Source organism: Podarcis erhardii (genome assembly GCF_964252035.2).
Source record: "Podarcis erhardii genome assembly, chromosome: 7".
Lineage (NCBI taxonomy): Eukaryota > Metazoa > Chordata > Lepidosauria > Squamata > Lacertidae > Podarcis > Podarcis erhardii.
In genome coordinates, this window is record NC_138511.1 from 33231633 (window position 1) to 33246391 (window position 14759).

Genomic DNA, 14759 nt, shown 5'->3' on the forward strand with positions numbered 1-14759 from the left:
ATGAATGGGAATGACTGATTTAGGCCCATCAGTTTCAACTGAGTACAGTGGTACCTCTGGTTACGTACTTAATTCGGTCTTTTTCTTAACCGAAACTGTTCTTAACCTGAAGCACCACTTTAGCTAATGGGGCCTCCTGCTGTTGCCGCGCCACCGTCGCATGATTTCTGTTCTCATCCTGAAGCAAAGTTCTTAACCCGAGGTACTATTTCTGGGTTAACGGAGTCTGTAACCTGAAGCGTATGTAACCTGAAGCGTATGTAACTCGAGGTACCACTGTAAATGTTACTGGAATAAACACCTCTGAAAATAGCCATGTTCATTGATGGCACTGTATAAATCGAAATGAAACTTAAAATATCTCTCTATTGTTCCATATTAAAATGGCATTTAATGGTCCTAAGCGTATCTGCTGATTTTAAATTATATTATGCTGGTTGTTTCTTACTGTGTGTGTGTGTGTGTGTGTATGGATAATTGTGAAACTTGATTTGAATAATAAGAATAATTGTATTGCATTTTGAAATTATTTTTATATATTAATTTGTTTTACATATTATGTTTTATTGTTGATGTTTTCATTGTTAAATCGAGACACTATGATTCATAAATGGAATCAAATTATTGCAACAGCAGCAACAACAACTCCTTATGTGGAAAAAGGGATAATGGGTAAGGGTGTGTCACTATCATCTTAAACCATTTCTCCCAGATGCTGGGAGTCAATTGCGGTGCCTACACATCATTGGGGATGTTGTTCTGAATAGCACTTTCTGTGCCAAGAATTGTCTACTTGTTCATGTAAAAGAATGCCCCATTCAAAAGGTTCTAAGCTCTCTCACAGGCGCAGTTGTAGCACAACCTGCTACTGCAGGTTGCAGATTCTCAGGGCTAAGGTGGGCTGGTTTTGGCCCAGATGAGGCTAGCTGCAGACTCATGATTTATAGGGCAACTGGAGAGCTATCCTGATTTGTATGTTTTCCAGGATCCAGCAAATCTGAGGATAATTAATTTAGCGATTCCCCCTCCCTTCCCCCGCTTCAGCACAGAGCTTAAAACCTTTAGACGTGCACCAAATCTCCTTACCAGCATCCTCATTGTTCAGGTGACAATTAAAAACAAGAAGCAATATTCTGCATTTGGCAGAATAACAATGCACTACTTAATTTCCTTTCCTAAGGTAGCCTGGGCCAACAATTGCTTCTTGCCTTTGGATCTAAAAATATTTCTGTGTGTGTTTAAAAATAAAAATAAAAAGCTGCTCCAGAGCATTTGTTGTTGTTGTTGTTTAACTTCATTTGTTACTCTAGAATCAGTACAAGCTATTCCAAAGGGCCAAGATTTCAGAATAAAAATGACCTTTAAGGGAAAGGGCTATAGCTCAGTGATCACGCATTGCTTTGCATGCAGAAGGTCACAGGTTCACTCTCAGGATTTGAGCTGGCATCTCCAGATAAGAAGAACCTTGTTGGATCCTTTCAAAGGCCTGTCTCGTCCAGCACCCTCTTCTCACAGCAGCCAGCCAGATGTTTCTTGGAAACCCACAAGCAGGACCTCAGTGCAACATCACTCTTCTCATGTGTGGTTCTCAACATCTGGTTTTCAGAGGCATCACATAGTGGAGGCAATATGTGGCTAGTAGCCTTGGATAGCCCTGCCCTCTATGAATTTGTCAAATCCTTTTAAAGCTGTCTGAATGAATGGAAACATATGTCAATTTTGGTTCTTTCACTTTCTCATTTCTGCCAACTTAAATCCAGATCTCCTCATTCTTCAACAGCTTGCAAATGTCTTTTCAAAAACCTTCATGGAAATTATTCAGCACTCTCCTAATAAACACATTGTTTGGCATGCAGTTTTGACTAACACACACATTCTTTTTGCAAGCAATTTCTCATAATGTGTTTTTGTGTGTCACATTCACTAATTTATCAATTTTTTATGCACACCTCCCCCGAATAAACACATCTTTGCAAATGATCTTTGGTTGGAGAACAGCGTGGCAAAATCTGGATATGTGCAAATTTTGAAGGATGGCTGAATTTCAGTGCAAATTTGATAAATTCAGCTTTAAACACAAACTGAATCAGATTTCTCCCCTCCCCCCAGTCCTCCAATATTCTGTTTCATTGGATGGTTTTGGGTTCTAGAATTGTGAGAAAGGAAGAAAACATCCCTGTGTCTACTTTTTATGTACCATGGGTTGTCCCAGCAACATTTGGAAAGTTGCAGGTTCCCAGGTTCCCCATCCCTGCACTGAGGTGAGAGACTATAACCCAGTGGTACAGTATTTCCTTTCTATGCAGAAGCCGTAACTCAGTGATAGAGCATTAGCCTTTAATCTAGAAGGTCCCAGATTCAATCTTTGGCATCTCTAGGTAGGGTTCAGAAGGACTTCCTGCCTGAAACCAGGGAGGGCCACTGCCAGTCAATGCAGGCAACAACAACAACAACAACAACAACAACAACAACAACAACAATTCATTTGTACCCCGCCCATCTGGCTGGGCTTCCCCAGCCACTCTGGGCGGCTTTCAACAAAGATTAAAAATACATTAAAATGTCACACATTAAAAACTTCCCTGAACAGGGCTGCCTTCAGATGTCTTCTAAATGTCAGGTAGTTGTTTATCTCTTTGACATCTGATGGGAGGGCATTCCACAGGGCAGGTGCCACTACCCTCTGCCTGGTTCCCTGTAACTTGGCTTCTCACAGTGAGGGAACCACCAGAAGGCCCTTGGAGCTGGACCTCAGTGTCTGGGCAGAACGATGGGGGTGGAGACGCTCCTTCAGATATACTGGACCGAGGCCATTTAGGGCTTTAAAGGTCAGCACCAACACTTTGAACTGTGCTCAGAAACGTACTGGGAGCCAATGTAGGTCTTTCAGGACTGATGTTATATGGTCTCGGTGGCCGCCCCCAGTCACCAGTCTAGCTGCCGCCTTCTGGATTAGCTGTAGTTTCTGGGTCACCTTCAATGGTAGCCCCATGTAGAGCGCATTACAGTAGTCCAAACTGAGCTAGATTAGGCATAGCCACGATGAATCTCTCCACATGTTTCTCATGAGTCTTAGCCAGCATGGTCAGTTGTTAGGGGTGATGAAAACTGTAGTTCAAAGGATCAGAGGAGCACCAAGCAGGGCACCCTTGGGCTAGATGGATTAATCATCTGAAGATGCATCGTATTTCTAGTATTCATTTATTTATTGCAGTCTTTATACGGTACCTGTCAGGGCAAAGGTGGCCTACATAAGCAATTTCATCAAAAATAGGAAAACAGTCCAGATGCAATGACAAATCTGCAGCCATTTCAAACAAAATGAAGCAATCGCTTTGTTCTTAATTTTTCTTTCTTCTCATGGGTTGTTTTATAGCTGTTCTGAATGATTAGAAGCACCTCCTACAATGAACCCACAGGAGCTAGCAGCACACATTGCATGCAAACACATGTGCCAGAGCATTGATGTGGTGTTGTTTGGTGGTTTTTCTTTTTTTAAAAAAGGAAAGGAAAACAGTTTTTGGAAAAGGAAGGGTCCCCTTTCTCCCACCATCAGTTTTGCACTCCAAATCAGAGCTGAGCAAATCACAACACCCCCCCCCCATGCATTCCTTTATTGCTCATCTTACTTGCTCTGGCTTTACAGTCCACAAGCCCTGAATACGGGTTTCACCAAATGCATTTCTGTTTTAACTTTTTGTAAAACCACTTTGAGGTTTTTCTTATAACCAAGCAGTACATAAATTTTATGGAATAAAAATTAGAAACAAATAAAATCAGTTATTGAGGCAGAACACAGGCATTTTGCAACAGCTTTCTGTATCTTTCTGTTCCTTCTTTTGCACCTCTTTTGCACCCTTCCTCATGACCAGTGTACATGAGCACTTTGATAAAAACAATGTTTAAAAAGCAACCATGAACTGATCTGATGGCTGACTGCATCAGGATTCTTTTTGTGCAGTGTTTTTGATGTGTGCATGCAAGGATTCCTATACATCGGTAAAACACCACTCCAAAAGAATCTCAATGCAAGGCTAAGCACAATATCATCAAGTTTGCATTTATCTTCTTTGCTTAGCAGTCTTTCTTTCTTTTTTTATTATTAAACTTTATTTGACAAACAACATTTAATTACACAACAAACCACACCACTCCATAGTATACTACAGAAGACAACTATACACAACTATACACAACTATACATTGGATACATCACTGTTAACTAATTTACAGAACAAAAAGAAAAGGAAAGAAAGAAAGAAAGAAAGAAAGAAAGAAAGAAAGAAGCAGAAGTAGTAGAAGAAGAGATTAAGAAGAAATAAAATTGACTTCTGATTAAACCCATTTTTTACTGTCGCTTATTTTGATGATTTTATTTTGATGATTTTTGTTTGGCAGTGTTTCATCTGTGTTTCATCTGTGTCCCTTTTTTCATAATTGACAGTTAGGTCCTCCAGACCATCAGTGTTTTGCAGGAGAGATTTGAGTGCATACTGGGAAATTGAAGTTTGTGGAATTAAAGTTTTTGACCCTGCCCTGCAAGGCTCAACAAATGCACTTTAAAAAGAAATTGTGTTTTTGCAGCAATGGAAGTGACAAGGATCATTAACAGGAAGATGTATAAAAAACACCCTACAAGCATATCAGAGGGAATTCAGGAGCAATGCTCATTGTCACACAACCTCCCTGCAAACAAATCAGAATGAATGCCCCAAAACAACTGGATATAAGCTAACATCTACATAAGCTCTGTGCAAGCAGATCAGGATGGATGCTCAATAAATAGGTCACCTGGAGAAGCCATCGAGGACAGGGGTGTGGGAGAGCTGGAGAAATGAACGGAAAACTTCAGCCAGATGTGTAAGTTCAGTGCTTTGCTCCTGGAAATATAAAACACAATTGCAGAGCATTCCTGGTGCATGGATCCCACTTCATTAATGAAAGCAGCTAATGTCAAAACTTGGAGAAACATTTTAAGGAGGACAATCTCAGATGCCTCCTTCCTGCTAAATTCATTTCTCCTGAAGATGCTTTTCTGTTAACACTAGATCAACCTCATCCATGCCAGAGCCTCCTGGATTCCACACATGGGAATGTTGTTATTTTAAGAACATTTGCATTTGGTCCCCCGGGGTAGAACACATCACGAAAACTTAGTTCTTGAATGTATTAAACCTTGGGGTTTCCTTGAAGCCAACAGGATTAATTTACAAGTTTATATGTGGGTTTAGCATTGGAGTGTTGGATGTTTAATTTCTTTTTTTTAAACTCCTTTTTTTTTTTTACAAGACCTGTAAGTAAAGCTGTTCTAAAAAAAGTTAAGTTCAAAGAGATCAGATGAGTTTTCCCTCCATCATGTGCAAATCTTAGCAAAACGTCTAGAACACCTTGGTGTAAAACAGTTTCAGAGGGTGCTCACCAGCTACTCTTTGCTATGCAAAGTCTATGTAATATTTTTAGTAGTTCCTTCTAATGCCAGCTTTCAGGGTGAGATAAGGTATCTTGGCTGTTTCATATGGCATTGAGTGGAAATCCAGCATGCAAATTACAGCCTCAGACAGGCATATTTGACATAAAATTATTTAAATTTGCTAAGCTGTTTCCATTGTTACAAGGAAGAAGAGGAGAGGATTATTTCTGGTTTTCAGATATGTGCTTCGTGAAAAATGTGTGTGTGGGGGGGGTGGGAATAAAAAAGAAGGAAGAGGTTCTCTTTTTCAAAAGCAAAATCATATGATATTTATGAGCTATTCCCCTGCCATACCTTACCTTTGTTTCAAAAGTGACCAGGGCAGCCTTGATCATTCTCATCCAAAATATGCAGCAGCAAGGTGCATGATTATGAAAATATGTTTGGTGCACTTATTTGGCAATGAGCTGAGTTCTTAGCCTGGATTATCAGGAATGAGGTTCAAACCCATCTCAGAACAGTGTTGAATGTTGCAAGGAAGCATTGACATTGGTCACAGCGATGATCTGTGCACAGGTCCAGCTCTAGACTTTCTATTGTCTGATGACAGGACAAACATCCCCCAGCCCATTCTGTGAACAGAAGCTGATTTGGTTGGCAGTTGAATCTTGCTTCAATGCTGGTGTTGGGGAATGGTCCTCCACTGCCGTTAAGGACTGCAGATGATTTTAACACAGGTGTTGGTGGTGGGGACCAAGGGCAACCTTCTGGAGGCTGTGTGCCAAATGATGGGCAGGGCTAGAGGCAAAAGTGGGTGGACCAATAAATTCACATTTTACCTTTGTAGAGTAGGCTCTTTTCACATGCCCCTTCTATCCATTCAGACAGGAAAGATGCACCAGAATTCAAGAACTAGACAAAAACATCAAGAGCGAAGGAAGGTCAGTGAGAGGCAGTGGTGGAGGAAGCGGTGTGTGGTAGGTTCGGCCTGCTCCGGGTGTCACCACTAAGGGGGGTGACAAAATGCTGGGTGGCACTCACCACGGGGCCTGCAGTGCAACCGAGCAACGCGTCTCTTCTGGCAGTGATGTGGTGGCTTGGGTGCCTGCAGGCTCCATGCTGCCCAAATGACCTCCCTGCGGCCTCCCCCCCAGTTGTAGGGCGGCTGAGTGGGAGGAGGCAGGCAGACTCTGGAGGCCCCAGTCGCCCAAGCGGCTTCCTCCACTGCTGGTGAGATGTGTGGCCCAAGAAGAGTTCTGAGGGCCAGAGAGAGACAGCAAGCCCTGGAGGCTTATATTCAGCTCATGGCCCTGAAGTTCTGACTCCTGTTTTAGGGGGATGCAGAGTAAACTCACTTCTGCTTGCATCGTGGTCTGCCTGCTGCTTGCTCACTACCTCCTCACTACCTCCTCAAACAAATGCAAAGCAGTGATACTGCCTGTGTCATGTGAACACAGCACTGGTGGTGGGACTAGATGGACAGCAGGCAGGGAGGCCAACAGTAGGTGGAGCCAGAGAGCCAATGACAGACAAAGCCAACTAATTCTAGCTTTGTCCATATTGTCTTTTGGGTACAAGCAACCTTGCATGCCTCCCTTCAGCAGAGGGGAAGATTGAGAGTAACAGAACATTGGGGAAAATACACTCTGTGGTTTTTCCTGCCAAACTCCCAAGCTCCACCCCTTCCCTTCTTTCTGGCATGAGGCAGCCATAGAACTTGCTGCCACCATGTGAGCTTCATATTCTTGTAAATGGTAGGGCCAGCCCTGCCAGTGGCGCATCTGATTTTGTGGTTGGGGTGTGAGATTGTTCCCAAGGGAGAATGTGAGTGTGTCTCCCATGATGAGATGTGCGAAGTGGACCTTATGAGAGCTGGTTCCAGAGTCGAGGGTCTGTGAAAAAAACTGTCCTCCATGGCCCTTTCTTCTCATTTCTGATAATCCGAAGCTCATTCCCAGACACATTTCCACCATCACAGATGACTCTGCTGTGCATTTGGGATGTGCATGGTCTACCAATGGATTCTGGTGGGCGTGTTGCAGTGCTGGTCCATGGAGGTGAGCTGGAGGCAGTGCCAGATTTATGTATAAGCTAAACAGGCTATAGTTTAGGCCCCCAAGTGCCCCCCCCAAAAAAAAATTAAAGGAAAAAAACAACTGGATGTACATTTCCAAAATAAAAGATAAAAAACAGATAAAACAAAACCTACATACATAATTCTATTTCAGTTCAACAATTACTTTGATAAAATACATATTTTGTAATGTGCAAATGGCTTTAGATACCTATTAGGTCCATAAATTGCCATATAGCATATATTCAACACAAAAAACAGCAACAATTTGTTGTTGACAAAGGACAGCTGGACATATAAAGGGCCCCATTACCTTCTGTAGCTTAGGGCCTCATCAAACCTAAATTCGGCCCTGTCTAGAGGTGGCTACCATTTAAATTTCTTATAATGCTCCAGAGGGACAATGTGTTAGGTAGGGATGGGGAATTAATTAGATTCAGTTTACAATTAGAGGTAGATTTACCAAATTCATGCTTTCTGAAACAAAATGAAAACAGACACACAGCCATCCTTCGAAATTTGCACTTATCTGAATTTTGCAATGCAGTTCTCCGGCCAAATAATGTGTACAAAAATGCATATAGTGGTGTAAGATGGGTACAAGAACAAATGCATTACTGAAAGTAATACACAAAAATGCATTGTTAGGGAAAATTGCTTTTTAAAAATGTGCATACATTAGTCAAAACTGCATACAAAAAATGTATATTTTGAGAAATCTGACATTAAAATACTGGTGCATTTTTATGAGTGCTTTAAAAAGAGATTTGCAAACCGATGTGGAAATGTGGAGAACTGAACTTTACAACTGAAAAATGAGAAGCTGGGAGAAACCGAAATTGATAATACTAGTCCATGCCTCATGTTGCGACATTGTGGGAATTTAAAATGGAGTCTAGACTCCAGTATAGAAATAATAATAATAACAATAATATTAATAATAATAATAATAATAAGGGTCAGAGCAGGTATTGCTCTGATTTCAGATACCCTTTGGAACACATCTTAGGCTTGAACAAATCATATGGCCCTGCTGATCCTACCTAGCAGCTAGATTCCAGGCTCTTCCACGCCCAGGACAAGTACAGTCATACCTCAGAAATCGAACACCTTGCGACTTGAATGTTTTGGCTCCTGAATGCTGCAAACCCGGAAATGAGTGTTTCAGTTTTTTTAACATTCTTTGGAACCCAAATGTCCGACGCGGGTTCTGTGCCTTGGTTTCCGAACGTTTTGGAAGTCAAACAGACTTCCAGAATGCATTGCGTTCGACTTCCGAGGTACCACTGTATTGGATTGAGATAATAGAATCATAAATTGCAGAGTTCGAAGGGCTCCCTAATGATCATCTAGTCCAACCACCTAGTCAAACCCCCTGCAATACAGGAATCACAGCTACAGAATCCCTGGCGGGTGGCCATCCGAACTCTGCTTAAAAACCTCCAATTAAGGAGAGTCTCCACCTTCGAAGGAAGTCTGTTCCACTGCCAGAAAGTTCTTCTAATGTTTAGTTGGAATGTCCTTTCTTGTCATTTGTATTCATTGGTTGGGTCCTACCCTCTGGAGCAGGAGAAAACAAGATATTGAGAGTTTTAAAATTTGCCTACTTCTGAAAAAAATAATACCACCACCACCCTGGTCTGGTGATTAAAGAAGGGCAGCCGCTATGGTATCTTCAAGAAGTTCCAGGTGAGAGCAAGATTTGGAAAGTCTAGATAATGTCTTTAGATTCATTCATGGCTGTAATCAGCAGAGTAGTTAATGTAACTGATAAGTTCGGCCCTTCTGCTCTCGGGTGTATGTCCTTTATACATTTGTCACATTGTAGGAAGGGTGGTTTTTATTTTATTTTAATGCTCTTTGTACATTCAGTTTTTACTATTTGAATCTATCGTCTAATTATTCTTCCTAGCTAATTAATACTGATGGCCATGAAGTCAGTTAGGAGCAATGCTAACTCTGTAGATGGGGTCTAAAATTAAAATCGGCAATCTCTGCACTCTTGGCTTTTATAATTGCCATTAATTACAGTTCTAAATCCACCATGGTTTAGCTTGTTAAAAATAATATGGGTATGGAAAATGCTTTTAAAAAAAATCTTTTAAGTAATCTCCCCTCCCCCGCTTTACATGTTCTTCTTTAAAGGAAAAGAGAGGGAGAGTAAGCTAATTATTTTTATACATACAAGAGGATTATTTCGCTTAATTTAATATGCTAGATTAAGTTCTTAGAGAGAGAAAAGGCCCCCATTATCCTCACAACTAGAAAAGAAAGCGGGGAATTTATTTAGCAGTGACTCATTCATAGTTCCAGTATTATTATTTTTTGCATACCGCTTTATCTAGTAGAGCTATATATTTTTTCACCATTAAACACTTATCTCATAGTAAATGCATGCATATTTTTAGCGTGTTTTTCAGAGAGCAGAGAGATTCACCCTGTCTACAACATATATATATGGACTACTGCAATGCGCTCCAAGCGCGGCTACCTTTGAAGGTGACCCAGAAACTAGAACTAATCCAGAATGCGGCCACTGGTGACTGGGAGTGGCCGCTGAGACCATATAACACTGGTCCTGAAAGACCTACATTGGCTCCCAGTATGTTTCCGAGCACAATTCAAAGTGTTGGTGCTGACCTTTAAAGCCCAAAACGACCTCGGTTTTGTATACCTGAGGAAGCGTCTCTACTCCCATCGTTCTGCCTGGACACTGAGGTCCAGCTCCAAGGGCCTTCTGGCGGTTCCCTCACAGCAAGATGTGAGGTTACAGGGAACTAGGCAGAGGGTGTCTCGGTGGTGGCGCTTGCCCTGTTTAATGCCCTCCCATCAGATGTCAAGGAAATATACAACTATCTGACTTTTAGAAGACATCTGAAGGCAGCCCTGTTTTTAGGGAAGTTTTTAATGTTTGATGTTTTGTTCTGTTTTTAATCTGTTGGGAGCCACCCAGAGTGGCTGGAGAAACCCAGCTGGATGAGTGGGGTATAAATAATAATAATAATAATAATAATAATAATAATAATAATAATAATATATAGACTTAGCGCTCTCTCTCTTTCTGGGCCCTTAGCAAGCAGGAAAGAAGTATCAGGACTGCAAACAACCACCACAACCCCCCTCTCTCTCTCTGCCACTCATTTGGCTGTGTTGCCCCAGCTACGCTCGGCGGTTTCCAACAAATTATAAAACCACAGTAAAACAGCAAACATTTTTTTAAAAAATCCCTATACAGGACTGCCTTCAGATGCTTACCTCTCACTGACTTCCCTTCTCTCTTTCTGCTCCCCACCCAAGGTCCTACCTCTCCTGCTCTTGCAGTCCCCATTTGTTAAAAACCAGAGCACTCTGTTACTTCCAATACAGGGAGTTCTGAGTTAATACTGGTTTACTAACCAGAACCTTAAACAAGGACCAAACTCTGGTTTTAGGTCCCTGTTAGTAAACTGATGTTAAACCCTAATTCCCAGTTCAGGTAAGGAACACTGCTGTAAACAAAACTACACAAGGGCAGGGTGAAAGGTGGATGATGGAAGTAGGTGCAGGCCAGGAGTTCATTGCCTACTTAATTTTGTGAGACAAGGGCCCCACCTGCACCATACATTTAAAGCACTGTCACCCCACTTTAAACAGTCATGGCATCCCCCAAAGAATCCTGGGAACCGGAGTTTGCTAAAGGCACCGAGAGTTGTTAGAAGACCCCTGTTTCCCTCCCAGATAAACAATCCCCCAAATGGTTAAACAATCAATCCCTCTTCCCAGGGAATTCTGGAAATTGTAGCTCAGGGAGAGGAATATACTGGAATAAACCATCAGGGAGGTGGGCACCACTGCATATGTTCATGTATTTATACTTGAGAAACCACAGAAGAGGTCAGGGAAAGTTCTCCCCCCACCCGTGTCCTAGACATGAAAAGCTGCTCACACTCTCTGTATATTTTAAAAGGGTTTTTTATGTTATGAAAGTTTCATGAAGGCAGGGGAAATGGCAAAGATTACTGTGGGGGAAAATTCACAGCCCAAAGCCAGTTTGAGTTTATATATTCAGGGAAATTTGTGGAACAAACCATGTTATCAACTGTACTTAAAAGGAATTGTTGACAAGGTTGTCCACATCGACAGCCATGGCAAAGACTGGCCAACTTTATGATGATCTCTGCAGGCCCTCAGCTCAGATCCGCTGAAGAATTAATGACAGGCTGAAGATGACAGGAGGAGCCCTGTTCATTCATGAGAGCTTTGAGATCCATGCCAGTTCCAATAACACATTTGAGAGCTAGGGGCAGGTGAAGTCGGCAGCTTTGGTTCCTCTCAGTTTCTCATTTGTCCAGGTCTCCACATTTTCACATCAGTTTGCAATTTTCTTTGTATTCATGAAAATTCACCGACAATTTGCCTAGCTGGACTCTGATAATGTTCTTCCTTTGCATGGATGGAGCATAGAGAAGGGTGCATGAGAGTGTGTAGAATCTTGCCCACTGAACAGAGGTACATTCCATATTCTGCCTGCTTTTGCCCCTCCCACTACTAATGTGTGGCCCCAGAAGGTTTTCCAGGAGGGAATGTGGCCCTTCAGTTGAAAAAGTTCCCCACTGCCAATTTAGCCCTTAAATCTGAAAGGGGATTCCATGAGGTTGTCTCCAACTAAGTCGAACTCAGAGTAGACCCACTGAAATCAACAAACCTAAGCTAGCCATGCCCATTAACTACAAAGGGTCTACTATGAGTAAGACAAGCATTGGATGCCACCCATTGTGTGCATTCCAAATCCTGGATCCCACTAGAACTGACCTACATTCTCTCTCTGACTCAACACAGGCAAGGGTCTCTAGGTCCACGGTGTACCCAGGACTCTGCAGCACCGTAACTTACAGAGCACCGTGATTTTATCCAAAAAGCAAGAACTGGCTTGGCCTATTTTAAGGGTATCAGGCAGCCTCCATCGAGAGGTGATAAACAACTGCAACAGCTGAATGAATTATGGGCTGCAATTGTTTTCCAGCCAGCTCCACTTTTGATACCATAATATAACCGTTGTCATTCTGCTCATGACTTGTCAAGATTTATGGTCCCTTAGATTAATTCAAAATATGGAGAAAAGCAAATGCTTCATTCAGGTTGCTATATTTCGCTGTCAGCCTACATCTGGAGAGAGCGAGCAAACACTCTCCGTGTCCTCTGAGCAGCACAACCTTGTATACTCAAATCCGCAAATGCATTGTTACGGCTACTGGCTGACCATTCCTTTGTTAGCCATATTTCTGGCTAAAGCAGTGCAGGAAAATCTGTCTCCTGATAGGTGATGATAATCTCCTGATAGCTGGGGCTCTCTCTCTCTCTGTCTTTTGGAATGTGATACCCCATAAGGCAGGGGTGGGGAACCTTTTATGACCTCAGGGCCACATTCCCTAGTATAGGCAACCTTCCAGGGTTCAACTGGCAGTGATGGACAGGTCCAGAAGCAAAGGCAGGCAGAGTAATAAATACAAATTTTGCTTTTTACTAATTTTTTCACATTCGCACATCCCCCTCTATCCTCCATCCAGGCAAGCCAGAAGCTCAGCCTCCCTCACTACAACCTTGCAAGGGAGGTTTTTGCCAACATCTGTAAGTATCTATTTCTGGAAGCCCATGCCGTTCTTCTCAGGAGAAAGACAGAACCTCAGACCAGTCACAGCCTGTCTTTTGAGGTGGTTGTCACTTCCAATTGCCATTTTAACTAGCTTAAATCTCACCTGTCCAGGGAACATTTATTCCTAGGCCTTCATAAGGGCATTGCATGTTCAGGCTCCTTTCAGCTGAGAAAACTAATCGGCCAAAGTTGGCAGGAAACACTCCACATCGGAGGCAGTAAGCTTGGGGGAGAAACACATTGGCGTGAATCTTCCTCTATTTTTGCAAGCGTGATGTTCATTTCGCTGTTTCTTGCTTACAGCATCCATGCCGAAACAAGTCCTTTATCTTCTTTATCTCTCCACATCTGACCAGTTCTCACTGACTGGGGGAAAAAAGTCCTGGAAAACTAATTAAACAGAATCATATCCCCCCCCCCCGTCAACTAATTGAATTGCATTCCTTACATCCATTGACCACTTCCTTCAAGCTTCAGAAAACAGCAACGACTCTTTCCCACTGGATTTTGATTCGGTTTGTATTCATCTTTGCAAAAAAGAAGAAGAAAAGGGGGTGGGAAGATTTCATTTTACCTTGTGCGCTCTCAGTTCCAGGTGGGGTTTCAGTGTTTACTTGCCACACAGACACATTATCTCATTCTCAGCAGCAGCAGCATTGACTGAGCACAGAGGGAGGATTTCTGAGAAGAGCCTGGAGCCTGGAACGGTTTTTGCTGACACTGTGTAAAGGCTGCCTTTGTGTTCAGTTACAACAGCTAAATGCTGGGCCAGGGGGTGGGGACTGGGGGCCACATTCCTTCATGGACAGCCTTCTAAGGGCCATGTTGTATTGGTGAGCAAGGCCAGAGGTCTCAAAACCCTATGCTCACACTTCTCAATTCCCCATGCAGGTAAGAGATATCTTCCCTTTTCAAGGAAACATTTCAGCTAGGCAAATAGCATGGAGCAAGGCTGGCAAGGAGTGTGGTCTGCAGAGAATCAAAGAGGCCAGATAGTGGTCACAGGGGCCACATTCAGTCCCAGGGCCTGAAGTTTTCCATTCCTGGTCTAAAAAAACTTTAAAACAGGGGCAGCTCCAGGGCCCCACCTGCTCTACACATTTTAAGCAGTATCATACCACTTTAAACAGCCATGATGGTTCCCTCCTCCAAGAATCCTGGGAACTGTAGTTGGTCAAGGGTGCTGAGAGCCAGTAAAGGTAAAGGGACCCTTGACCATTAGGTCCAGTCATGGACGACTCTGGGGTTGCGGCGCTCATCTCGCTTTATTGGTCGAGGGAGCCAGTGTACAGCTTCCAGGTCATGTGGCCAGCATGACTAAGCTGCTTCTGGCGAACCAGAGCAGCACACAGAAATGCCGTTTACCTTCCCGCCAGAGCAGTACCTATTTATCTACTTGCACTTTGACGTGCTTTTGAACTGCTAGGTTGGCAGCAGCAGGGACCGAGCAATGGGAGCTCACCCCGTCACGGGGATTCAAACCACTGACCTTCTGATCGGCAAGTCCTAGGCTCTGTGGTTTAACCCACAGCGCCACCCGCGTCCCGCTGAGAGCCACTAGGAGACCCTTATTCCCTTCACAGAGCTACAATTCCCAGAGTGGTTTAGCAATCAATACCTCTTCTGTGGGAACCATGGGATCT